The following is a 26,681-nucleotide window of genomic DNA, read 5'->3' on the forward strand; positions in this document are numbered from 1 at the left end:
TTTTGGAGTCAAAGTAGTTGTGCCAGGACAGAGGTGACATGAAAGCAGGATTTAATGTGAAACAAGATAGGGCCAACTGAATTTTGGACCAGTTGGAGTTTATGAAGGATGGAGGATGGGATGCTAGTAAAGACAGGAGGCAATGGGGAGAGCATCAGAGAATTCAAGTCTAAAGGTGATAAATGGTAAGGGTTTCAGCAATGGAGGCACTGAGGTCGGGGTGGAAGCAAAAACTTGTTGTAGAGGTGAGAATAGCGGTCTTAATAATGGTTAAGATATAGGATTTGAACCTTAACTCAGGTGAAACATGGTCTGATTCAGCCTGGGTGAGCTGGGGAGGGGAACTGAGTCAGTGACAAAGGAGTGGAGTTTGTGGCAGGGGCCAAGACCGATTGCTTCACTCTTCATCATTTCAAGATGGAGGAATTTGTGACTCGATGTCAAACAGGTATTCTGACAGCAAGTTGATGATCATGTTGTTGAGAGAAGTTAATGAAGAGGTAGAACTGGGCATCATCAACATACAACGTACATGTCAAAATAAAGGACTTAGTTGCCCGTAAATCACTTTAGGAGGTTCTGAGATTGTGAAAGGTGCTATATAAATGCAAGTGTTTCTTTCTTCTTTTGCACGTGGAAACTGACCTCATGCCTGTGAATGATGTTACCAAAGGACAGCATATAGATGTGGAAGGGGAAGGATAGACCCCTGGGGGACTCCAGACATGATAGTGCAGGATAAAATTTGTAGTATCAAGTGGAAAGTTCCCCAACTGGTTCAGATAAGCACAGCCCTCGATCATCTATTCATTCATATTGTCGTACAAAATCTAACATCTACAGAAAATAGTTGAGGAAGTATCTCTTTTACAGTTCAGGTGTACACTGCACAGCCTCCAAATGATGGTCAATTTCCCTCCAGAACACTCTTACCATTGTTTTCCAGTTAATCCATACAGGAAATTATATCACTCCCACTACACTATCACACCAGTGACACTATTTTACATGAGTTGTTTCACAAGTGCACAGGCTTACTATGCACAATGTCACAGGTGTTTCAAGGCACCATATAACTTTGGACCTATCTTTCATATAATCCACATTCATGACACCTCCCGAACATTTCTACATCCTTAAAGATATTTTTGTAAATTAAAATTGCATCTTCACCCATTACAGGAAGAACTTGCTTTTCAAAGCTCTAATAGTTTACAAGTGACCATATTAGCTTTGGATGCCTTTCTGAGAAGTTACTCACATGTTAAAGACTGGAGCAGCGATTTCTCATTTTTAATCACAGATGTAGGCATAAATCATACCAAGTTGAAACCATCGCTTATTTGTCATGAAATGCACCATCCCAACACTGCAAACTTTTGTATGGTGTAACACATTACCAGTGTCCACATTTTATTCCATGAGTTGCTTCAATGTGAAAGGGAACTGTTCTCATCAAAATGTGCTTGGCAAAATATTTTATATACACAGTGAAATGCCATAAATTACATGAAAATGTATCCAGACATCACAACATTTTGAAATGCCGCCATCTCAAACTGCTTTCGCTAAGGAATAAACTGGATTGTAAAACTGAGATAACAAATGGTACGTCACAGACACTGCCTCATATCTTTGTACACTCTTAACTACAATATAATCTAACAATGAGAAAATGCCCTCTGGCTTTCCTATCATCTGCCATCTGTTCAAATATTTATATATAATTGATTATGACACTATAAAGCATAATATAAGGAATGTCAAATTTATTGCGGGTTTATAGCATTGACTATAAAAGGACTTCAACACAAATGTGGATTACAAGTGAAGATTTTGACCAATTATTAATTCAGAGCCAGTACTAATGTTCAGCATTTAAGTGTACATGGGTATATTTGCTAATTTTAACTGGTTATATGTGTAACCTCAGATAGTTGAGAGAATCTCCTCCCCAGCCCCGAACATGGACTCACACGTCAAGAAAATGAGAAGAAAACAAAGTCAATTTAGATAATATTCCCGGGGAAAAAATAAATTGAAATAAACTGATATCACAGGAGCTCATCTTGCATTTTTGATAAAGTCCAATCCAGTAAACTGGGGAGCGATCAGGACAGTGTGAATATAGAATTGGTCTCTATTGAATCCCACCAGTCAACTGACATCGCCTATGGCACAGAACACTAATGATGAGTATAAAGTACAGCATGCAAATAAAACAAGCAGTAATCTTGATGCATGTTTGAAGAAGCACATTTGACTATGAGCATATAAACTTGACAGGCTGGAAGAGACCAGCTGGCCTATCATCACATAAAATAACTAACAATCAAAGACTTCAAACCCTACACTATCCTGTTAAAAAAAGTATTTATATTTGGGAAGCAAAGGAACAGAGAAAACCTTTGGATTTAACAACTTGAAATAATTGCCCTCTAAAATTGCAGTTACTCCAGAATCTTGCATATTGTGCCCATTAGCACACGACATAGTTGACGGGGGTTGGGGGAGGGGGTAACTAATTTTCATAGGGCCAGTGAGCGGAACTACCATTACAGTCACATGTCCAATGCCCGCCTGCCTGTCGCAGTCTGAAAGTCCAGGAGCACTGCCAAAGTAAGTATGCACACCTTTACATATTGGATTAACATTGATGTAAAATGTGCATGACATGAACCAATGTTGTGGATCTTAGCACCCTCATGGACGTGCCATGAAAAGCATTCAAAAGATTTTCCCATTCCTATGCAATTGCAGAAAAACTGCAAGATATAGTCCGTGCACATTTCAGATAGCTTGCACTGTGACATCAAAATCTTGAAAGATCTGCTCTGGACATGCATTTGCTACCGGAACCAACATGCAAGTGATATTGGAATACATTCAGACCAGGAGGGATGTGCACTTGCCAAATTTTACCTCCAGAAAATGACTACTCACAGACATCAGGAATGAACATGCACAGGTGATGAACCACCTTAGTTAAAGAAGCTGTCCTAAAATAGGACCTGGCTCTTGACGTATTTAGTCCTACGTCTGTAGAACAAGTACAGGAGGGATTGAACAAATGCTGCCCTATACAGAAAGTATCTTCCTTTTCTTTGGTATTTTTACTCATTCTTTCAATCAGTAACACTTAGGCATATATTTCACATTGGTAGGATAGCATATTAGAATCTTACCTCTGTGGCAGGTACGAAAATATCTGCAGAAAAACAACAAAGGATATCAGTTGAAGCTGGCAACTTTTGTAGTGTTAAGTATAAAATATCTTCTACTCACTGTACCAGATCCTTTGGGTATGCATATGCTCTGCATATGTGGCTGGGGTGATTGAGGCAGGGCCTGTCCAGCGTGGCTGATGTTTTGCATTATGACGTGAGATGTGAATTACTCCCTTGACATCAAGGCAGTATTCAACTGAGTGTGGCACAAAAGAGCCCTCGTAAAACTCACAGAGCGGGGATCAGGAGACAAACTCTCCAGAGGCTGGTCATACCTAGCTCAAAGTAAGATGGTTGTGGTTGTCTGAGGTCAATTATCTCAACCCAAGGACATCACTGCAAAAATCCCTTGGGGCACATCCTAGCCCAACTATCCTCAGCTGCTTCATCAATCACTTTCCCTCCATTGTAAAGCCAAAATTATTGCTGTTCACTGATAATTGCACAGTGTTCAGTTCCATTTGCATTTCCTCAGATAATGAAGCAGTCCATGCCTGCATACAGCAAGACCTAGACAATATCCATGCTTAGGCTTGTAAGTGGCAAGTAACATTTGTGCCACCCAATTGCTAGGCAAAGACTACCTCCAACAAGGGAACTTAACCACCTGCCAATGACATACAATAGCATTACCATCCCTGAGTCCCCCCACCATTAACACCGTAAGCATCACCATTGACCAGAAACTGAACTGGACCATCCACATAGACGCTCTGGCTACTAAACCAGTTAAGAGGATGGGTTTTCTAACGTAATGACTCACCTCCTGACTCCCCAAAGCCTCTCCAGCATTTATAAGGCACAAGTCAGGAATGTCATGGAATACTCTCTACTTGCCTGAACGGACACAGCTAGAACAGCACTCAAAATGTTCAACACTATTCAGGATAAAGCTGTCCGCTTGATCGCCCTCCATCTACTTGTTTAAACATCAACTCCCTCCACCATCAGTGTACTGTAGTTACCACGTGCACTATCTACAAGATGCACTACAGCAAGTCACCAAATTGTCTACAGCAGCGCCTCTGAAATCCACAGCCTCCACCTCTTGGAAGGCTAACAGCAGCCGCAGAACACCATCACCTCCAAATCTGCCTCAAATTCACACACCATCCTGACTTGGACATCGATTGCCATTCTTTCAATGTCACTGGATCAAAATCCTGGAACTCCCTAACAGCACTATCTACAAAATGCATGTCTGCAAGTCACCAACTTGCTTAACAGCATTGCGGAAGTAAGTATCTTTACCATATGAACTGCAGCGGTTCAAGAAGAAAGCTTCAACTTCTCAAGGGATGGGCAATAAATGCCAACCAGTGATGTCTAAATCCCAAGAAAGACTATATTAAAAAGAATTGTACTGGACTCTCTGGTTTGTATTTAGTTGGTGACCATATGGAAGCTGCTTCCAAACATGCAGTGACTTCTTGCCATTCAATGCCACAGCTTCTGATGGAAATGCTTTGGGACCCTGTCTTTTAGCACTGAGGTTTACTCTCTTCACTGACCAAATCATCGTTAATAAGATTGTGACAGAAAATGTAGAATTTATTTATTTATTTTGCACCTGGTGATAACTGATTGTACACAAAAAACGTCAAAGGAAAACATTTTTTACTGTCGAGTTAATTCACTGATGCCATTCTCCCAGCAGTTAGCTTTCTTTGGGATTGAAGGGAGCATAAATTGGAGACAGGATCACAACACTGCAGTGCTGCTTCTGACTTGTGCTCCATTTCAGCCTACTGAATGTGGGATCAGTTAATTTATCCTTATTAATGATATGCATATTCTAGTACAATTAATCAAAATATTTACGACTATTTACTAGTTATTTATTAGTGGTTTTAATTAAAAGCATATAGTACGAGAATCTGAGGTACCAAGTGAGTGGAAGTCAGTGGCCAAACTCTTACTGCTGAGATCATAATTTTTTTGGTGGCTTGTCAGTATCCTGCTTTTCTAAAACATGTTTCCTGTATGCAACATTTTTATAACATTGCCATAAAATTATGCTGTTTTTTGCATTACAAACCACTGTTAACATTTTGCTGACCTAACTTACAATTTAAGCTATAATAGCCAACAGCTTTGGATGGTCCTTAGAAATGTAGACAGTAAGAGGACCACCTGGCATCAACCCAGGCATCGGAAATGGCAACAGCAAACCCAGCCCTGTGGACCCTGCAAGGTCCTCCTTACTAACATCTGGGGGCTTGTGCCAAAGTTGGGAGAGCTGTCCCACAGACTAGTTAAGCAACAGCCTGACATAGTCACACTCACAGAATCATACAGACAATGTCCCAGATACCGCCATCACTATCCCCGGGTATGTCCTGTCCCACCGGCAGGACAGACCCAGTAGAGGTGGCGGCACAGTGGTATACAGTCGGGAGGGAGTTGCCCTGTGAGTTTTTAACATTGAGTTCAAACTCCATGAAGTCTTATGACATCAGGTCAAACATGAGCAAGGGAACCTCCTGCTGATTATCACCTACCGTCTTCCCTCAGCTGATGAATCAGTACTCCTCCATGTTGAACAGCACTTGCAGGAAGCACTGAGGGTGGCAAGGGTGCAGAATGTACTCTGGGTGGGAGATTTCAATGTCCATCACCAAGAGTGGCTCGGTAGCACCACTACTGACCGAGCTGGCTGAGTCCTAAAGGACATAGCTGCTAGACTGGGTCTGCGGCAGGTGTGAGGGAACCAACAAGAGGGAAAACATATTTGACCTTGTCCTCACCAATCTGCCTGCCGCAGATGTATCTGTCCATGCCAGTATTGGTAGGAATGACCACCGCATAGTTCTTGTGGAAACGAAGTCCCGCCTTCACATTGAATATATCCTCCATCGTGTTGTGTGGCACTACCACCGTGCTAAATGGGATAGATTTTGAATAGATCTAGAAATGCAAAACTGGGCATCTATGAGGCGCTGTGGGCCATCAGCCGCAGCAGAATTGTACTCAACCACAATCTGTAACTCATGGTCCCGCATATCCCCCACTTAACCATTATCATCAAGCTGGGAGACCAACTCTGGCTCAATGAAGAGTGCAGGAGGACATGCCAGGAGCAGCACCAGGCATGCCTCAAAATGAGGTGTCAACCTGGTGAAACTGCAACCCAGGGCTACTGGCGTGCCAAGCTGCCTAAACAGAATGCAATAGACAGAGCTAAGCGATCCCATAACCAACGGATCAGATCTAAGCTCTGCAGTCCTGCCACATCCAGTCGTGAATGGTGGTGGACAATTAAACAACTAACTGGAGGAGGTGGCTCCACAAATATCCCCATCCTCAATGATGGGGGAGCCCAGCACATCAGTGCGGAAGATAAGGCTGAAGCATTTGCAACAATCTTCAACCAGAAATGCCAAGTGGATGATCCATCTCGGCCTCCTCCTGAAGTCCCCAGAATTACAGATGCCGTTCTTCAGTCAATCTCATTTACTCCATGTGATATCAAGAAACGACTGAAGGCACTGGATACTGCAAAGGCTATGGGCCTTGACGACATTCCGGCAACAGTATTGGAGACTTGTGCTCCAGAACTTGCCACGCCTCTAGCCAAGCTGCTCCAGTACAGCTACAACACTGGCATCTACCCGGCAATGTGAAAAATTGCCCAGGTATATCCTGTACACAAAAAGCAGGACAAGTCCAACCCAGCTAATTACCGCCCCATCAGTCTACTATCAACCATCAATAAAGTGATGGAAGGTGTCGTCGATAGTACGATCAAGCGGCATTTGCTTAGCAATAACTTACTCAATGACGCTCAGTTTGGGTTCCGCCAGGGCCACTCAGCTCCTGACCTCATTAGATGGTCCAAACATGGACAAAAAAAAGAGCTGACCTCCAGAAGTGAGGTGAGAGTGACTGCCCTTGACATTAAGGCAGAATTTGATCGCGCATGGCATCAAGGAGCCCTAGAAAAACTAGAGTCAATGGGAATCGGGGGAAACTCTCCACTGTTTGGAATCATACCTAGCGCAAAGGAAGATGATTATAGTTGTTGGAGGTCAATCATCTCAGATCTATGACATCACAGCAGGAGTTCCTCAGGGTAGTGTCCTAAGCCCAACCATCTTCAACTGCTTCAATCATAAGGTCAGAAGTGGGGATGTTCGCTGATGATTGCACAATGTTCAGCACCATTCGTGACTCCTCAGATACTGAAGCAGTCTGTGTAGAAATGCAGCAAGACCTGAACAATATCCAGGCTTGGGCTGATAAGTGGCAAGTAACATTCGTGTCACACAAGTGCCAGGCAATGAACATCTCCAACAAGAGAGAATCCGACCATCTCCCTTTGACATTCAATGGCATTACGATCGCCTGGTTGTTGTCCAGGTCTTGCTGGATCTGGACATGAGCTGCTTCAGTATCTGAGGAGTCGCGAATGGTGCTGAACATTGTGCAATCATCAGTAAACATCCCCATTTCTGACCTTATGATGGAGGGAAGGTCATTGATGAAGCAGCTGAAGATGGTTGGGCCTAGGATACTACCCTAAGGAACTCCTGCTGTCAAGTCCTGAGTTTGAGATGATTGACCTCCAACAACCACAACCATCTTCCTTTATGCTCGGTATAACTCCAACCAGCAGAGTGTTTTCCCCCAATTCCCTTTGACTCCAGTTTTTCTAGGCCTCCTTGAAGCTATACTCTGTCAAATGCTGCCTTGATGTCAAGGGCAGTCACTCTCATCTCACCTGTGGAGTTCAGCTCTTTTGCCCATGTTTGGACCAAGGCTGTAATGAGGTCAGGAGCCAAGTGGCCCTGATGGAACTCAAACTGAGCGTCAGTGAGCAGGTTATTGTTAGCACTATCGACGACCCCTTCCATCACTTTGCTGATGATCAGGAGTAGACTGATAGGGCGGTAATTGGCTCAGTTGAATTTGTCCTGCTTTTTGTAGACAGGACATACCTGGGCAATTTTCCACATTGCCAGGTAGATGCCAGTGTTGTAGCTGTACTCGAGCAGCTTGGCTAGAGGCGCAGCTAGTTCTGGAGCATAAGTCTCCAGTATTATTGCTGGAATGTTGTGAGGGCCCATAGCCTTTGCAGTATCCAGTGCCATCAGCTGTTTCATGCTTCACATGGAGTGAATCAGATTGGCTGAAGACTGGCATCTGTGATGCTGGGGACTTCAGGAGGAGGCCGAGATGGATCATCCACTTGGCACTTCTGGCTGAAGATGGATGCAAATGCTTCAGCCTTGTCTTTTGCACTGATGTGCTGGCCCCCACCCCCCCAACACCCATCATTGAGGATGGGGATATTTGTGGAGCCTCCTCCTCCTGTCAGTTGTTTAATTGTTCACCACCATTTGCGACTAGATGTGGCAGGACTGTAGAGCTTAGAACTGATCCATTGGTTGTGGATTGCTTAGCTCTGTCTATTGCATGCTGCTTCCACTGTTTGGCATGCAAGTAGTCCTGCGTTGTAGCTTCACCAGGCTGATACCTCATTTTTAAGTATGCCCTTCCTGTTGATGAAGGCCGCTCCCTGGCCTGTGGGAGCCTTGATGCCACATACGTGCAATTGATGACACTCTGCACCTAGTGGAATCTAGTGATGGCCCTGGATCCTATAGCCCCCTCAGCCTGACTATCTGAAACCAGCATCGGCAAAATCTGCAGCAAGCAGAACAAAACTTACTCCAAAATTCTGTTCGAGCTGGTCAACAAGCACCTGCACATTTCTGCAGACAGGATGTACATCGTGTTCCAAGACCTGGATGCTGCTAATGTTGGCTGGAATCGCACCACCTTTTGATCTAGAGCATTCCTAAATGATCACTGTAATCACTGCCCTCTTGAACCTGGCATTGGTGACCATCTTGATGCAGTGATGAGCCAGACTGGGAGATCCCAATTATATCTTCAGATGATCCTTGGAATGATCCTCAGGTGTACAAATTCAGCAACATGGTGACGTTTAATGCCACAGGCAACTGGTGCCCAGCTCTTTCCATTGGCGCACAGCTCGGTGACTGCCTCCCTGGAGCGGCACAATCTCCAGCGACACTGCTGCTCCAATATTTGCTGGTAGCAGAGCCTCTGACTCTAGACCCTCTCTAGTGGGTAGCATCTTCTGCACACAAGAGGCTGATTGCATGCACCTCTGTGCCCTCCTCATCCATGCTCCCTTCCAGCCTCATGACTGGTGCCCCTCTGGGTGTTGCTGCCCTACTCCTGATGCCTGCAGCTCTTTCCCTTTCTGATGCTTCTCCTCACTAGCGGTCTCAAAACCAGAGTTAATCAGACCCATAGCAAATTGCTACACTCAATCTCTTGGCTTCCCATTCCTCCCCTTACCCTATACGAACTAAATCAGAGAGGACACTCAACCAGAATGCTTCCACTGTGCTCGCCAAGTTTGGCTTGCCTCCAGGTTGCTACTGCCGCTGTCTACTCAGTATCACCCTCCCTAACAAGCCACGCTACTTCATTCAATGGCTGTCAACTGCAGCCAAGACTGACCTCCTGCCTCGTTATAGCTCGCAAGGTTCTGAAGCTCCGTTGTTCTTGTGCACCCCTCGCAAAATGAAAAAAAACTGGTAAAATTGCCTGTTTAAAAGGCTTAATTACCTTGCCACTGCCTTCAAGCAGGGCCTCCTCCTGCCAGCCCAGCCACCTCTGGGAATGTCCCCTAGTAATGTAAACATGTTAGGCTCCCCTCCCGGTGCCATTCACCACCATTTTCCTGCCCCTCCTGCCTCCTAGCCAGTGTCCACTGCGCTGATAAAATCCCAGCCATAAACTTTCCTCACAGGGCTCAGGAAAAGCAGTCCTTTTCTCCAGGCCCCCTTAGGAAAGTTTTTAAAATTCATATTAGAGAGCCTCACTCAGGTGGAAGTAAAAATGTCATTGGGTCCCATATACATTATAAGACTCCAATATACCTTTATAGCCACTCCAGGCGCTGCTTCACAAACCACTGACCACCTCCAGGCGCGTATCCATTGTCTCTCGAGATAAGGAGGCCCAAAAGAAAGAATATACCTTTATTAATGAGCTTCCTGCTAAAGGCCAACAGGAGCCTCATCCACTGCCACAACCAGCAGCATTAATATTGGTAATCAGTGGAAATGAAGGGAGAGATTAGCCATTCCATTTTGAATGCTCCTCCTCACTTTTCCAAATGATCAAGAACTAAAATTCCCCCTTTATTGTTACACGTTTGAATAATTTGCCAGTGTAATGGCAAAATTTAACAAAATGGACAAATTTCCTCTGTACACTATGCAGCAAAATTATAAATGCAATTAAAAGGAATTGGTTTGTAGTATTACCACAAATTGTCCCCTTGAGTTGTTTGGAAATTTACTTATTCTATTTTTTGCTAATGACTGAGCAGGTTCCAAAAGAGAGAAATTGAACACAGTTTTCTCATTTTGGAAGTTTTACTTCTGATTTTTCACTTTCCTCAGGAGATTAATTAGGGGGAGAGCTCATGAAGGACTAATTGCATGTGAGTGATGGGATTAAGCCAGCTGAATGGCTGAGGTATCAATCTTCACTGATCTGGAGTGAGACCTAATAGTTTTGGTGTAAGATTCAATAATTCTGGTTTCAAACTGCAACTTGTTTTCATGTATTGCACTCTGAAAAGTAAGCACAGCTTGAAATCCTTAAATGGGTTTGAAATCCATCTTTTTTTTCAATCCTAAATCTCCCTCAACAGTTCCCTATGTTGACACAGTTTTCAATGGGCCAAGTGACCTTTGTGTTTTTAAATTTAAATTTTGTTCCATTATTACAAGAAATGTTTTAGGCAAATATTTGGAGACCTCAACTGGCATACTGAAGTTTGTAACTGTACTCATAAGCATTACAATAGAAAAATATTGCAAGCCATAGTTATAACATGTGTAAGATAAATATTTATTGTAGATTAAAATCGTTTTCTTTAACTCCTCCCATTTTTTATTTATTTTTCTCCCTTCTTTTGGGTTTGTGGCTTTTGTACACAACACACCCAGCTGAAAGGCCAAAAAGCAGATATATCTGTTGGAACTTTGAGAATATTGCTCTCAACCCAATTTTCAAGAGGTGTTCAAGTTCTGACTGCACTGGCACCCCGTCTCATTATTTTCTCTTCCCATGGGGAAGTGCCAGTTCTTTGCAATCGGCCTCTGTCAGGCAAACCCCACCTGCCAAGACTGAGGCACACATTATTTCACCACATGAACATTAAAATTTAAAACTGCAAGCCCTGACCAGAAAGACATTTCCATGGTAACAGACAATGTTGAAGCAATGGGAATCCAGCAGTTGCTTCCCCAATACACAGAAGTGGTCAGACCAGTTTTAGTCGCATGGCTAACTGGCTGTTGCAGAGAAATTTAAACCTCCAACAAACTATGTGAAGAGACTGTTCCATATAAGGAGCTAGTCACATGACTAGCTGGCTGCAGTTTTTGCATTTGAACTCCCAACAAAGGGATTTGAGAAGAGACAAAACCGTGTGCTCATGGAGTAAACACCTCTTCTGGAACTGAAGCAAGAATTACAGCCTCTCCTGTCTGCCTTCATCTCTTCCCATGGAACTGAATCTTGTGAAAACATGTGAAACTAAAGGAGGGAAAGATTTCCTACGAGAACAAGGATTAAGACTAATGCTGGGCCGCAACACAATGCTAGACCATACCCTCAATCAAGGACTACAGCGAGCTCGAGAAACCAGTAATAAGATATTGCCTCAAACTATTCTACCTATCTTTTCTTCTGCTCTTTTCTGTCCCTATTTTGCATGTTTATATTGCGTGTGCATGCTAGTGTGAGCGTGTCGTATATCCGTAGGCATGAATCATCTTAGAGTTTAGTTTAAGGTTTAATACATTTCATCATTCTGCTTTAAACCAAAGAAAGCCTGTTTATGCTCAGTTCTTTGCCTTATAATTGGAAGCTGTGAACAAGGATTTACACAAAGGGGGAGCTCAAAACACAGTGTGTTTAAAAATTAAACCCTGTTACAATAAGACCAGGTAAAGATAGCAAAAGACCCCTAGACATTGCTCACCCAGTCATAAGAGCCTCCAACAAGCATCCCAGTCAAGAAGAGAACTCTGAGGTGACTTCAGTGGACTTCAATCATTTTGTTTACTTCACAGAGTTGCCTCACATTGCACTGCAGCTGACAACCCTGTAAATAATGAGGCTTATGAGAAAAGTACAAACAAAGGTGACTCAATGGACCATCTTGGAAATTTTAAAAGTTTGCATCACATTGGTTGCAGTTATAAAAACTAGACTGGACCTAGTGAGAAAGGCAGGTGAAAAGTAGAACAAGACCTGGGAAGGTAGAGGGAGGTAGAGAACAAAGAAGAGACTGCTTGAAACTGGGAATAAATTGTAGTAAGTCTTTGTGATATGAGGGAACAGAAAGATTCTTTGAGTCCCATGGACCACAAACAAAAGAAATGAATGGCACTTGAAAGGGTGTAGTGGTGAGTATGATGCTCACTGAAACAAAGAGTGAACTCCAGTACTCAGGATGTATCACCAGAGAAAGAGACCACCTAGATAACATAACTATACTGGGAGAAATGAAAGACAAAGTCAATGAAAAGTGAGGAATAAATATCTGGATGATATGAAAAACCGGACAGAAAAGACAATTAGACTGACAGTCGCAACAATACACAACTGATATCATTAGTGCAGATCATGCACATGACTCTGTAATCTCAAGTATAAGGGTAACACCTGAAGAAGGTTACAGTTATATTTCAGACAATACAAAGTCAAAACAATGTCCGGAGACTTTATAATTACTTTTTCTTTCATCCAGGTTGTGGGAGAGTGTTATTTTGCCATTTTTATATCAAGAGTAAGGAGGTAGTTTCGATAAAATTGTTAGTCTCCATTCTTATAGAGAACCATCACTAGAAGCAAATGCATAGAACCAGGCCTCATATGTATACAGAGAAATACATAAAAGTTACAAGACAGAATCTTCTTCCCATACCTCTCAAATCTCTTGCCCTTCACCCACCAATCCAATTTCATCTTGAATGTTGATAGTTTTCTGCCTCAAACCCTAATCCTGGAAGTTAATTCCAAAGCGTCACATGCAGAGGTTTTTCTTGCCCTCTGTCCTTGACCCCTTAATTATTGGAAATGCTCTTCTGCTATCTACTCTGTCTCATTCTGTCATAATTTTAAACCTAGCTCTTTCATTGTCCCATTATCTGCATTGGTCTAATGAAAAAAGACTCAAGCCTTTCTTCCTAATTCCATTTCCTCATCCTAGACAGCATGCTACGAATCTTCATTTTATGATCTGTAAAGCCTCAATATTCTTGCGATAGCGCGGTGCCCAATACTACACACAGTACTCTCAGTGAGCTCTTAAGGTTTTAAATAGACCCATCGGCTCCTCTTGATTTTTATATTCTACACCTCTTGAGATAAAGCCTAGAATTCAGTTAGCTTTTTGCACAGCCTTATCAACTTGAACTGAACCTTGAAGAACACCATCATCCATTTCTCTCCACTAAAAAGCTGCTCTAAACTTCTAATCTCCATTTTCTCCCTCCTAACCAATTTTTAATCCCATTTGCTAACCTCTCCCTTAATCTTCCCCAGTAATCTCCCATGTGGTGCATTGTTAAACGTTTTCCTAAAGACTTGCATTTCCCTCATCTTCCATGTCTGCTACATACTCAAATAATTCTATGAGGTTTGTCAGGCATGTGGAAATTTCTTTCTTAATCAAAGGGCTGAATTCTATAGGTCCACCACCAAAATCAGCAGCGGACGAAATAAATGGCGGCCCAAACACCTGGGCTGCAGACCAAAGAGCCACCGTGATTCCAAGCACGGCAGCTCATTTAAATAGCCAGAGCGGGCCACACAGCCCCCCGCCCAATGATCACATGGAGCGGTCAGCCCGTCCGTCACTGGAAATGGTGTCAGCTGCCTCTGCGCCGGCGTGATGCCATTTTTAAAGGGTTTTGAGCCCTTCCGGGGTTTTTAAAGAAAGAAGCAAACATTTATCTAAAAAATTAAAACTGGTATTTTTGCACCTCTCCCACCCCCACCCCCAATAACCACAATATTAAATACTTGCCCTCTCCAGCCCAAAACACTTTTCTTTTTCAAATGGCCTTTCCCCCCCTTCAAAGTGTATCAACTATAAACTTTATTCCTTCCCACCATTCCCTCCACCAATGAGGAGACCTTATCACTGCTCCCCCATCCCACCACACAGAAAAACTGACCTGCTCCCCCCTCCCAACCAGTGTGGCGCCTCGATTCCCCAGACGGGGATCAGAAGGCACGGGAATGCCAGCCAGCGGCATGAAGTTCGCAATGGAGGCGTAGGCGGTCTTGCAATTAAGTCAGGTATGTAGTTTTATTTAAATATTTAAATGTAGGGCCCATCGCCAAGCGTCCTCTCCACCTCCATGGAGTTTGGGCTGGGGTCTGCCGGCGTTGATAGATCCCGCGTCGTGGCCTCTATAAAATCAAGCCCAAAGACTCCAAAATTTCCACGACTTCAGATGCTTAACTAAATGGTATGTAATTACCCAGATTATCTGTCTTGCTTTTTAAAAAAATTATGTTACATTGGCCACTCTGCAGTCCTCCAGCATACCTAATAGAGCTTTAAAGTATAATTTCTAGGGTCTTTACAACTTACTCCTTCATCTCCTTCAGGTTCCTATGATGTATCTTGTCAGGCTTTGTCTTCTCTCAGCTTAACTAACTTATCTAAAATATTCCTTTTATCCATAACAATATTGTTCATCTTGCTCTCAAGCATTTTAGAATTCTTCTCTACAATATCCTCTTTTGTAAAGACTAATGCAAATATTTGTACCACTTATTGATTATCATATCCAAGTCAACCACCTTCTTCTCTCAGAGGTTGTACTTTGCTTTTAACAAATCTCTTTTTACTGATATATTTATAAAATACCTTACTGGTTTGATTTTTTTAAATTCCTCATGGCTTTCCTTATCCCACTATGAATATTGTTTCTTATTTTCTTACATTTTCCTTAATTTTTTTCATTATTGTTGTAGTAGAAGTCTTCATTGGCCCTCTTCTTCAATTTTTATTTGTTTCTACCTTTTTATATATCCATGGCATCCTAAAGCTAGTAGAAGCTTATTTTTAATGGAATATGCTATTTCTGAACATTTGCGATTTTTTTTTACAAATGACCACAGTCCTGTGTCAAATTCACCTTGCATTTTGGCTACCTCACTCTTCATCTGTCCAAAATCTGTCTGAATCCAATCTGGTGTTCTAGTTTTTGTATTGACCTTTTAGCTTCTTATTGGATCATAAACCTTATCATATGTGAACCCTTCTCCCAAGATGCTCATCAACATTTAGCTTATCTACCCTCATCTGGGATGGGGAGTGCTTTCCAGGGGACTTCAGGGATGCTATGATTGTGACTGTATTCAAGAAGGGAGACAAAACCGATAGCAGCCACCACAGAGAAATCTCCCTGTTGTCTACCACAGGGATGATCATTGCAAAAATCCTCCTCAGTCACCTCCTCTCAGTGGCTGAAGAGCTCATTCCAGAGTCACAGTGCAGTTTTCACCCATCAAGAGGCACCACAGACATGATCTTCACTGCGCAGCAAATCCAAGAAAAATGCAGGGAACCATGCCATATGCTGTCTCTGGCCTTTTTTGACCTCACAAAAGTCTTTGACTCTGTCAACTGCAAAGGCTTATGTAGTATCCTAATCAAATTTGGCTGCCTGTAGAAGTTTGTCATCATCCTCCATCTACTCCATGATGACTTGCGAGCCGTGATCTTCACCAACAGAACCACCACAGATCCTATCTCAATTAAGACCAGGGTCAAGCAAGGCAATGATTAAAATGTAAAGGATAATCAGAGCTTTTAACTTCCTGGTTTGATGTCTGTGAGAATTGTTCAATGTGATTGGCTGCTCAGCCTGCTTGGTGACATCACTGTTGCTGAATGTCAGGGATCCCCTATACCTGACACTGGGATGAAATTAATGTCAGGAAAGGTAAAGTCCACACAGTAAAGATCACTAGATTTTTGTGGGCAGCTTTCTTCGAGGTCAGCGACAAGCACCATAATTTTGCCGCAGAGGGGAAAATCCAGGCCAATGTTTTGTATGAAATGTTTCATCAGAACTGTACCGAATTTGAAAATAAAACTGATGAAAATTGATTAAAGCACTAATTAACTAATTAATAAGTAGAGTAACTAAACCAGAGGGAGGAGATTATTGTATTTAGATAGCATTTAGTATTTATTGTAGAAATCTAGCACGAGGGACCATATAGTTAAGTGTATCATAATTTAGTAAGGATTTAATAAGTATTTATCTATTTTATATTAATTAACTAATTAGTGCTAGAAATGACAGTTAGAGGGGTGAAGTGCTTCACCTGTGAGATGTGGGAGGTCCGTGATGCTTCCAACGTTCCGGGCGACTACATCTGCAGGAAGTGTACCCAGTTGCAGCTCCTCACAGACCACATGGATCGGTTGGAGCGGCAACTGGATGCACTTAGGAGCATGCAGGTGGTGGAAAGTGTCATAGACAGGAGTTTTAGAGAAGTGGTTACACCCAAGGTGCAGGCAGATAGATGGGTGACCGCTAGAAGGGGCAGGCAGTCAGTGCAGGAATCCCCTGTGGCTATCCCTCTCTCTAACAAGTATACCGTTTTGGATACTGTTGTGGGGGATGGCCTATGAGGGGAAAACAGCAGCAGCCAGAGCAGTGGCACCACGGCTGGCACTGTTGTTCAGCAGGGAGGGACAAAGCGCAGAAGAGCAATAGTTATAGGGGACTCGATAGTCAGGGGCACAGATAGGCGCTTCTGTGGACGTGAAAGAGACTCCAGGATGGTATGTTGCCTCCCTGGTGCCAGGGTCAAGGATGTCTCTGAACGGACAGGGGGCATTCTGAAGGGGGAGGGTGAACAGCCAGAGGTTGTGGTACACATCGGTACCAATGACATAGACAGGAAGAGTGATGAGGTCCTGCAGGGGGAGTTTAGGGAGTTAGGTAGTAAGTTTAAAAAACAGGACCTCTAGGGTTGTAATCTCTGGATTACTCCCTGTGCCACGTGCCAGTGAGGCTAGAAATAGGAAGATAGTGCAGCTAAACACGTGGCTGAGCAGCTGGTGTAGATGGGAGGGTTTCAGATATCTGGACCATTGGGCTCTCTTCAAGGACAGATGGGACCTGTACAACAAGGATGGGTTGCATCTAAACTGGAGGGGCACTAATATCCTGGCTGCAAGGTTTGCTAGCGTCACTCAGGAGGGTTTAAACTAGTGTGGCAGGGGGGTGGGAACCAGAGCAGTAGGACAGCTAGTGAAATAAATGAGGAGGTCATAGTAAATAAGGCCAGTAGGACTAAGAGGAAGAGCAGGCAGGGAGATGTTGCTGAGCACAGCGGCTCTGGTGGTCTGAACTGCATTTGTTTCAATGCGAGAAGTATAACAGGTAAGGCAGATGAACTTAGAGCTTGGATTAGTACTTGGAAATATGATGTTGTTGCTATTACAGAGACTTGGTTGAGGGAAGGGTAGGATTGGCAGCTAAATGTTCCAGGCTTTAGAAGCTTCATGCGGGATAGAGGGGGATGTAAAAGGGGTGGGGGTGTTGCATTACTGGTTAAGGAGAATGTCACAGCTGTACTGCGGGAGGACACCTCAGAGGGGTCATGCAGCGAGGCAATATGGGTGGAGCTCAGGAATAGGAAGGGTGCAGTCACGATGTTGGGGGTTTACTACAAGCCTCCGAACAGCCAGTGGGAGGCAGAGGAGCAGATATGTAGACAGATTTTGGAAAGATGTAAAGGTAACAGGGTTGTGGTGGTGGGTGATTTTCACTTCCCCTATATTGACTGGGACTCACTTAGTGCTGGGGGCTTGGATGGGGCAGAATTTGTGAGGAGCATCCAGGAGGGCTTCTTGTAACAGTATGTAGATAGTCCAACTAGGGATGGGGCCATTCTGGACCTGGTATTGGGGAATGAGCCCGGCCAGGTGGTCGAAGGTTCAGTGGGGGAGCATTTCGGGAGCAGTGACCATAATTCCATAAGTTTTAAGGTACTTGTGGATAAGGATAAGAGTAGTCCTCGAGTGAAGGTGCTAAATTGGAGGAAGGCAATAACAATATTAGGCAGGAACTGAAGAATTTAGATTGGGTTGTTTGAGGGTAAATCAACATCTGACATGTGGGAGTCTTTCAAACGTCAGCTGATTAGAATCCAGGACCAGCATGTTCCTGTGAGGAAGAAAGACAAGTTTGGCAAGTTTCAGGAACCTTGGATAACACGGGATATTGTGAGCCTAGTCAAAAAGAAAAAGGAAGCATTTGTAAGGGCTGGAAGGCTAGGAACAGTTGAAGCACTTGAGGAATATAAAGACAGTAGGAAGGAACTTAAGCAAGGAGTTAGGAGGGCTAAAAGGGGTCATGAAAAGTCATTGGCAAACAGGATTAAGGAAAATCCCAAGGCTTTTTATACATATATAAAGAGCAAGAGGGTAACCAGGGAAAGGGTTGTCCCACTCAAGGACAGAGATGGGAATCTATGTGTGGAGCCAGAGGAAATGGGCGAGGTGCTAAATGAGTACTTTGCATCAGTATTCACCAAAGAGAGGGACTTGGTGGATGATGAGCCTAGGGAAGGGAGTGCAGATAGTCTCAGTCATCTCAATATCAAAAAGGAGGAGGTGTTGGGTGTCTTGCAAAGCATTAAGGTAGATACATCCCCAGGGCCTGATGGGATCTACCCTAGAATACTGAGGGAGGCAAGGGAAGAAATTGCTGGGGCCTTGACAGAAATCTTTGCATCCTCATTGGCGACAGGTGAGGTCCCAGAGGACTGGAGAATAGCCAATGTTGTTCCTTTGTTTAAGAAGGGTGGCAAGGATAATCCAGGAAATTATAGGCCGGTGAGCCTTACGTCAGTGGTAGGGAAACTATTAGAGAGGATTATTCGGGACAGGATTTACTCCCATTTGGAAACAAACGAACATATTAGCGAGAGACAGCATGATTTTGTGAAGGGGAGGTCGTGTCTTACTAACTTGATTGAGTTTTTTGAGGAAGTGACGAAGATGATTGATGAAGGAAGGGCAGTGGATGTTATCGATATGGACTTTAGTAAAGCCTTTAGTAAAGCCTTTGACAAGGTCCCGCATGGCAGACTGGTACAAAAGGTGAAGTCACACAGGATCAGAGGTGAGCTGGCAAGATGGATACAGAACTGGCTCGGTCATAGAAGACAGAGGGTATCAGTGGATGGGTGTTTTTCTGAATGGAGGGATGTCACTAGTGGTGTTCCGCAGGGATCAGTGCTGGGACCTTTGCTGTTTGTAGTATATGTAAATGATTTGGAGGAAAATGTAGCTGGTCTGATTAGTAAGTTTGCGGACGACACAAAGGTTGGTGGAGTTGCGGATAATGATGAAGATTGTCAGAGGATACAGCAGGATATAGATCGGTTGGAGACTTGGGCGGAGAAATGGCAGATGGAGTTTAATCCGGACAAATGTGAGGTAATGCATTTTGGAAGGTCTAATGCAGGTGGGAGGTATACAGTAAATGGCAGAACCCTTAGGAGTATTGACAGGCAGAGAGATCTGGGCGTACAGGTCCACCGGTCACTGAAAGTGGCAACACAGGTGGATAAGGTAGTCAAGAAGGCATACGGCATGCTTGCCTTCATCGGTCGGGGCATAGAGTATAAAAATTGGCAAGTCATGTTGCAGCCACACTGTTAGTTAGGCCACACTTAGAATATTGCGTGCAATTCTGGTCGCCACACTACCAGAAGGACATGGAGGCTTTGGAGAGGGTACAGAGGAGGTTTACCAGGATGTTGCCTGGTCTGGAGGGCATTAGCTATGAGGAGAGGTTGGAAAAACTCGGATTGTTTTCACTGGAACGACTGAGGTGGAGGGGTGACATGATAGAGGTTTACAAAGTTATGAGCGTCATGGACAGAGTGGATAGTCAGAAGCTTTTTCCCAGGGTGGACGAGTCAGTTACAAGGGAACATAGGTTTAAGGTGCGAGGGGCAAAGTTTAGAGGGGATATGCGAGGCACGTTTTTTACACAGAGGGTGGAACTTGCTGTCAGGGGAGGTGGTGGAAGCAGATACGATAGCGACGTTTAAGAGACATCTTGGCAAATACAGGAATAGGAAGGGAATAGAGGGATATGGGCCCCGGAAGTGCAGAAGGTGTTAGTTTAGGCAGGCATCAAGATCGGCTCAGGCTTGGAGGGCCGAATGGCCTGTTCCTGTGCTGTACTGTTCTTTGTTCTCTTTGTTTTGTTCTTTGTCAGTCAAACTAAGACTCTTTATATAACTGTGTAAAGGAAAGATGGAAGGGGAGCGTAGCAAGGATTAATCAGGAATTCTGATATGCTAATATCCATTGTCTCTCGAGATAAGGAGGCCCAAAAGAAAAGAATATTTTCTTCCTGTTAGTCTCCTTTCCCCTTTTTTTTATTCATTCATGGGATGCGGGCATCGCTGGCTATGCCAGCATTTATGGCCCATCCCTAATTGCCGTTGAGAAGGTGGTGGTGAGCTGCCTTCTTGAACCGCTGCAGTCCATGTGAGGTAGGTACACCCAGAGTGCTGTTAGGAAGGGAGTTCCCAGAGTTTGACCCAGCGACAATGAAGGAACGGCGATATAGTTCCAAGTCAGAATGGTGTGTGACTTGGAGGGGAACTTGCAGGTGGTGGTGTTCCCATGCATTTACTGCCCTTGTCCTTCTAGTTGGTAGAGATCACTGGTATGGAAGGTGCTGCCTAAGAAGCCTTGGTGCAATGCTGTAGTGCTTCTTGTAGATGGTACACATGCTGCCACTGTGCGTCGGTGATGGAGCGAATGTATGTTTGGTGGATGGGGTGCCAATCAAGTGGGCTGCTTTGTCCTGGATGGTGTCGAGCTTCTTGAGTGTTGTTGGAGCTACACCCATCCAGGCAAGTGGAGAGTATTCCATCACACTCCTGACTTGTGCCTTGTAGATGGTGCACAGGCATTGGGGAGTCAGGAGGTGAGTTACTCGCTGCAGGATTCCTAGCCTCTGACCTGCTCTTGTAGCCACAATATTTATATGGCTACTCCAGTCGAATTTCTGGTCAATGGTAACCCCTAGGATGTTGATAGTGGGGAATTCAGTGATTGTAATGCCATTGAATGTCAAGGAGAGATGGTTAGATTCTCTCTTGTTGGAGGTGGTCATTGCCTGGCACTTGTGTGGTGTGAATGTTACTTGCCACTTTTCAGCCCAAGCCTGGATATTGTCCAGGTCTTGCTGCATTTCTACACGGACTGCTTCAGTATCTGAGGAGTCACGAATGGTGCTGAACATTGTGCAATCATCAGCGAACATCGCCACTTCTGACCTTATGATTGAAGGAAGGTCATTGATGAAGCAGCTGAAGATGGTTGGGCGTAGGACACTACCCTGAGGAACTCCTGCAGTGATGTCCTGGAACTGAGATGATTGACCTCCAACAACCACAACCATCGTCCTTTGCGCTAGGTATGACTCCAAGTAGCGGAGAGTTTTTTTAGTTTTGGTTAAGCTCTATAAGAAAGAATGAAGAAAGGATTTGTACTTATATAGCACCTGTCACATCCTCAGGACATCCTAAAGTACTTCATAGTTGATAAATGATTTTAAAGTACAGTCGCTGTTGTTTTGTAGGTAAATATGACAGCCAATTGTACACAGGGATGTTCAATAAAACAGCAATAAGATAAATGACCAGTTAATCTGTTTTGATGGTGTTGATTTAGTGATGAATGTTGGCTAGGAGACCAAAATATCTCTGCCACACTCTCCCCAAATAATGATCCAAAATGCCTGACAAGAGATATCTGACAGAGATGAGTGGTTTCTGCAGCAACCAAAGGTCCTTGCTGTAAATATGGAAGATGGCAAACGTGAGAAAGGAAGCCAACCCAGTCCTTTCCTATAGCAAGTATCTGCCCAAGTAGGCATGCTATAAAATGTGTCCGCAGCACTATAATTCTTTTTACTGCTTGACCCTCAAACACTTTCAAACAACAATACAGCCCTCTGAATGCCTTCTATGCATGAATATACAGCAGAATGGCACAAATAAGGGCTGCAAGTTATATTGGAAGTTGTGGTCCCATTTAAATCTTCAGACTCTTCACATAGCAAATTCTTCCAACATGTCCAAGCTGCATAATGCATACTTATTTACTGATACACTGGATAGGTGACCAGTTGGACAGATGTCTGGTGCTGTATGTGCTCCCTTAAGTTATATCTTATATAGGGTGTATGGCAAAACATCAGGTCATTCGGCCCAACCTGTCCATGTCAGTGTTTATGCTCTACTCGAGCCTCCTCCCCTCTTTCCTCATCAAAATCTATCAACATAACCCTTTATTCCCTTCTCCATCATATGTTTGTCTAGCTTCCCCTTACATGCATCTATACTATTTGCTTCAACCACTACCTGTGGTAGCAAGTTCCACATTCTCACCACTCTGTGGGTAAAGAATTTCCTGATGAATCTGCTATTGGATAAGACTACTTGTCCACTTGCAGGACAAAGAAAAGGGAACTTTTCTGATTGGAAAAATATGCAGAAATGTCAAACATTTGATGCTTTTTGAGGAGGCAGCTCTACACATCATAAGATCATAAGATCATAAGAACTAGGAGCAGGAGTAGGCCATCCGGCCCCTCGGGCCTGCTCCGCCATTCAATAAGGTCATGGCTGATCTTTTCGTGGACTCAGATCCACTTACCCATGCTCCCACCGTATCCCTTAATTCCTTTATTGTTCAAAAAGGTATCTACCTTAGCTTTAAAGACGTTTACTGAAGAAGCGTCAACTACTTCACTGGGCAAGGAATTCCATAGATTAACAACCCTCTGGGTGAAGAAGTTCCTTCTTAATTCAGTCCTAAATCTGCTATGCCCTCTTGTCCTAGCTTCACCTGCCAGTGGAAACATCCTCTCTACTTGTACCTTATCTATTCCCTTCATGATTTTATATGTTTCTATAAGATCCCCCCTCATTCTTCTGAACTCCAATGAATATAATCCCAATCTACTCAGTCTCTCCTCATAAGCCAACCCCCTCAACTCCGGAATCAACCTAGTGAACCTCCTCTGCACCCTCTCCAGTGCCAGTATATCCTTTCTCAAGTAAGGAGACCAAAACTGCACACAGTACTCCAGGTGCGGCCTCACCAGTACCTTATACAGTTGCAACATAACCTCTCTGCTTTTAAACTCAATCCCTTTAGCAATGAAGGACAAAATTCCATTTGCCTTCTTAATTACTTGCTGTACCTGCAGACCAACCTTCTGCGATTCATGCACAAGGACACCTAGGTCCCTCTGCATAGCAGCATGCTGCAACTTTTTACCATTCAAGTAATAATCCTTTTTCCTGTTACTCCTACCGAAATGAATGACTTCACATTTATTAACATTGTATTCCATCTGCCAGACCTTTGCCCACTCACTCAATGTATCTATGTTCCTCTGCAAAGTTTCACAGTCATCTGCACACTTTGCTCTGCCACTCATTGCCAAGAAGTTAGAGGAAGATGAAGCTAGGATATTCCCCAGGACTAGTTACAAACTTTTCTTGTTTTGCCTTGTTCCCCTTCTCGGTTACTGACACACAGGCATTGATACAACTGCAGTATTACTCACATACAGTATATATTAATAAATGCCAATGGTTTGACAGCATCTCCAGGAGGCAGAATTGTTATTGTAGGCCTGAAAGAACAATACTGTCAGGGCTCTGAGCAAACCAGCAGTTCACAGCACCCTGTTTCACTCTCAGCAATATTTGGAGGCACAAGGATGCCTACATAGGCCCTGGAGGATGCAGGCAGTGAGCTTCAAGATATTGTGCCAGGCAAGCCACAATACAAAGATGAGAAGAAGCAAATGATGGTGCCAGAGGAGAAGCAAGAAACTGGTATTTTGGTGGTCAGATAGATGCCATCAATGACCCTCTGCACTTTAGGAAATCTAGCCCAATGGTCCTATTGCTTTTCAGTAGGGAAGAGGATGAAAATACCAGCTTTGCTCGATAGTGCATCAGTCAGCTGTTTAATATGTAGACTGATACTGTATATCTTCCCTATGCTAACCTGGAAGGAGACAGTAACATAACAGTTGAGGGTAGAGGTCCCTTGATTGTGACTGACAGTGGTGGACGCTGGCTGCAGAACTCATTGCATTAGATGGCAATTGCTTCCCTGCTGAACCAGAGACTGTGGAGGCAGTTCTCCTCCAACATTGTCAGGTATATATGCCTGGACATGTAGAAGTTATTTATAGCAGAATAATGGGTGCACGCATTTTACCTCTGATGCTTTCCATGCTTCCTGGCATGCCTTCTTTTCCCTCTTGTATGAAATCCTGTGACGGTGTATTGAAAGTGATCATATTGTCACGACCAGGTGAGAAAGGTGTCTCGGGATCCTTTTCATCTATCATCTGGTCTTACTGTAACAGAGTTTTGTTTTTAAACACACTGTGTTTTGAGCTCCCCCTTGGTGAGTCCTTGTTCACCACTTTCCAATAATAAGGCAAAGAAATTATCACAAACTGGCATTCTTAGGTTTAAAGAAGAAAAGTGAAATTTATTAAAACTTAAACTTAAACTCTAATTCGGTTAACGCCTACGGATACAGGCCACGCACCATGCTAACATGCATACATGATACGCACATGCAAATAGAGACAGAAAAGAGCAGAAGAAAAATAGTGGAGAGATTTGAGGCAATCGCTGAAGAGAGGTTTTTGTTACTGTGCTTCGAGCTCGCTGTAGTCCTTGCTTGTAGATAGATCTTGCTTTTCGTTGGGGCCCAGTATTCTTCTTAAACCTTGTTCACTGTAGGAGACTTTTCTCTCTTGGGGTTCATATGTCTTCAATGGATTTCGAAGCTGGTGAGAGAGATGAGAGCAGACAGGAGAGGCTGCGGCAAGTCATCCACGAGAGGTCTTTTCAGTCCAGGAGCAAACAGCTTTCTGTCTTCAAACACTGTTTCTCCAATTTAAAACTCCCCTAGTTGGCCAGCAGGTGGTCACGTGATCAACCGGTTTGACCAGGTCTGTTCTGTGCACTGGGGAGCAGCGACTGGTTCCTTTGCTCCAACACTGTGTGCTAATATGCAAAAAATGTCTTTCCAGCCAGGGGCTTGGCAACCACTTGTAATAGGCCTTCTTTTCTTCCCAGCAACAATTTTACAATTTAACGTCCATTTGGCAAAATATATGTGCCACATTCTTGGCAGGTGGGGGCCTGCATGACAATATCTTGTAATGGAAAGGCTAAAGAAAAGAATGAATGGATTTCTTCCCAACAGTTGATAATTTTCGAGACTTAATGTTAGTTGGGGTGAGGACGAGAAACCAGGAAAATCAAGAGCAGTATTCACTAGACCCTCTTTTGACTAGTATTTCAATACCTAATTAAGAAGCTTTATGGGGATGGTGGTGAAGTAGTAATGTTACTGGACTAGATAAACCAGAAACTCTAGCCTACTGCTCTGGGGATGAGTTCAAATGACCACCACTGCAGCTGGGAAATTTAAGTTTTTATTAATAAATCTAGAATTAAAAGCTAGTCTCTATAATGGTGACCATGAAACTACCAGATTGTTGTAAAAGCCCATCTGGTTCACTAATGCCCTTTTCCTTTAGGGAAAGAAATCTGCTGGCCTCACTCAGTCTGGCCTACATGTGACTTGAGACCTGCAGCAATGTGGATAACTCTTAAGCAAACCACTACAGAAAAGTCAAAAAACAATTAACAGACCACCTGGCATCGACCTAGACACCAGAAACGGCAATGGCACACCCTGCGCAGCTGACCCTGCAAAGTTCGCCTTACTAACATCTGGGGACATGTGCCAAAATTGGGAGAGGTGTCCCACAGACTGGCCAAGCAATAGACTGACATAGTCATACTCACTGAATCATACCTTATAGCCAATGTCCCAGACTCCTTCATAACCATCCCTGGTTATGTCCTGATGCACCTGCAGGACAAACCTACCAGAGGTGGTAGCATAGTTGGGAGGGAGTTGCCTTGGGAGTCCTCAACATTGACTCTGGACCCCATGAAATTTCATGATATCAGGTCAAACATGCGCAAGGAAACCTCCTGCTGATTACCATCTACCATCCACCCTCAGCTGATGAATCAGTACGCCTCTATGTTGAAAACCAATTGGAAGTAGCATTGAGGTTTTAAATGATTACTTTTCATCTGTGTTCACTATGGAGAAGGACGATGCAGGTGTAGAGATCAGGGAGGAGGGTTGTGATATACTTGAACAAATCAGCATTGAAAAGGAGGTGGTATTAGCGTTTTTAGCAGGCTTAAAAGCGGATAAATCCCCAGGCCCAGATGAGATGCATCCCAGGCTGTTATGTGAGGCAA

The sequence above is a fragment of the Heterodontus francisci genome, chromosome 15, assembly GCF_036365525.1.
Source record: "Heterodontus francisci isolate sHetFra1 chromosome 15, sHetFra1.hap1, whole genome shotgun sequence".
NCBI classification, from domain to species: domain Eukaryota; kingdom Metazoa; phylum Chordata; class Chondrichthyes; order Heterodontiformes; family Heterodontidae; genus Heterodontus; species Heterodontus francisci.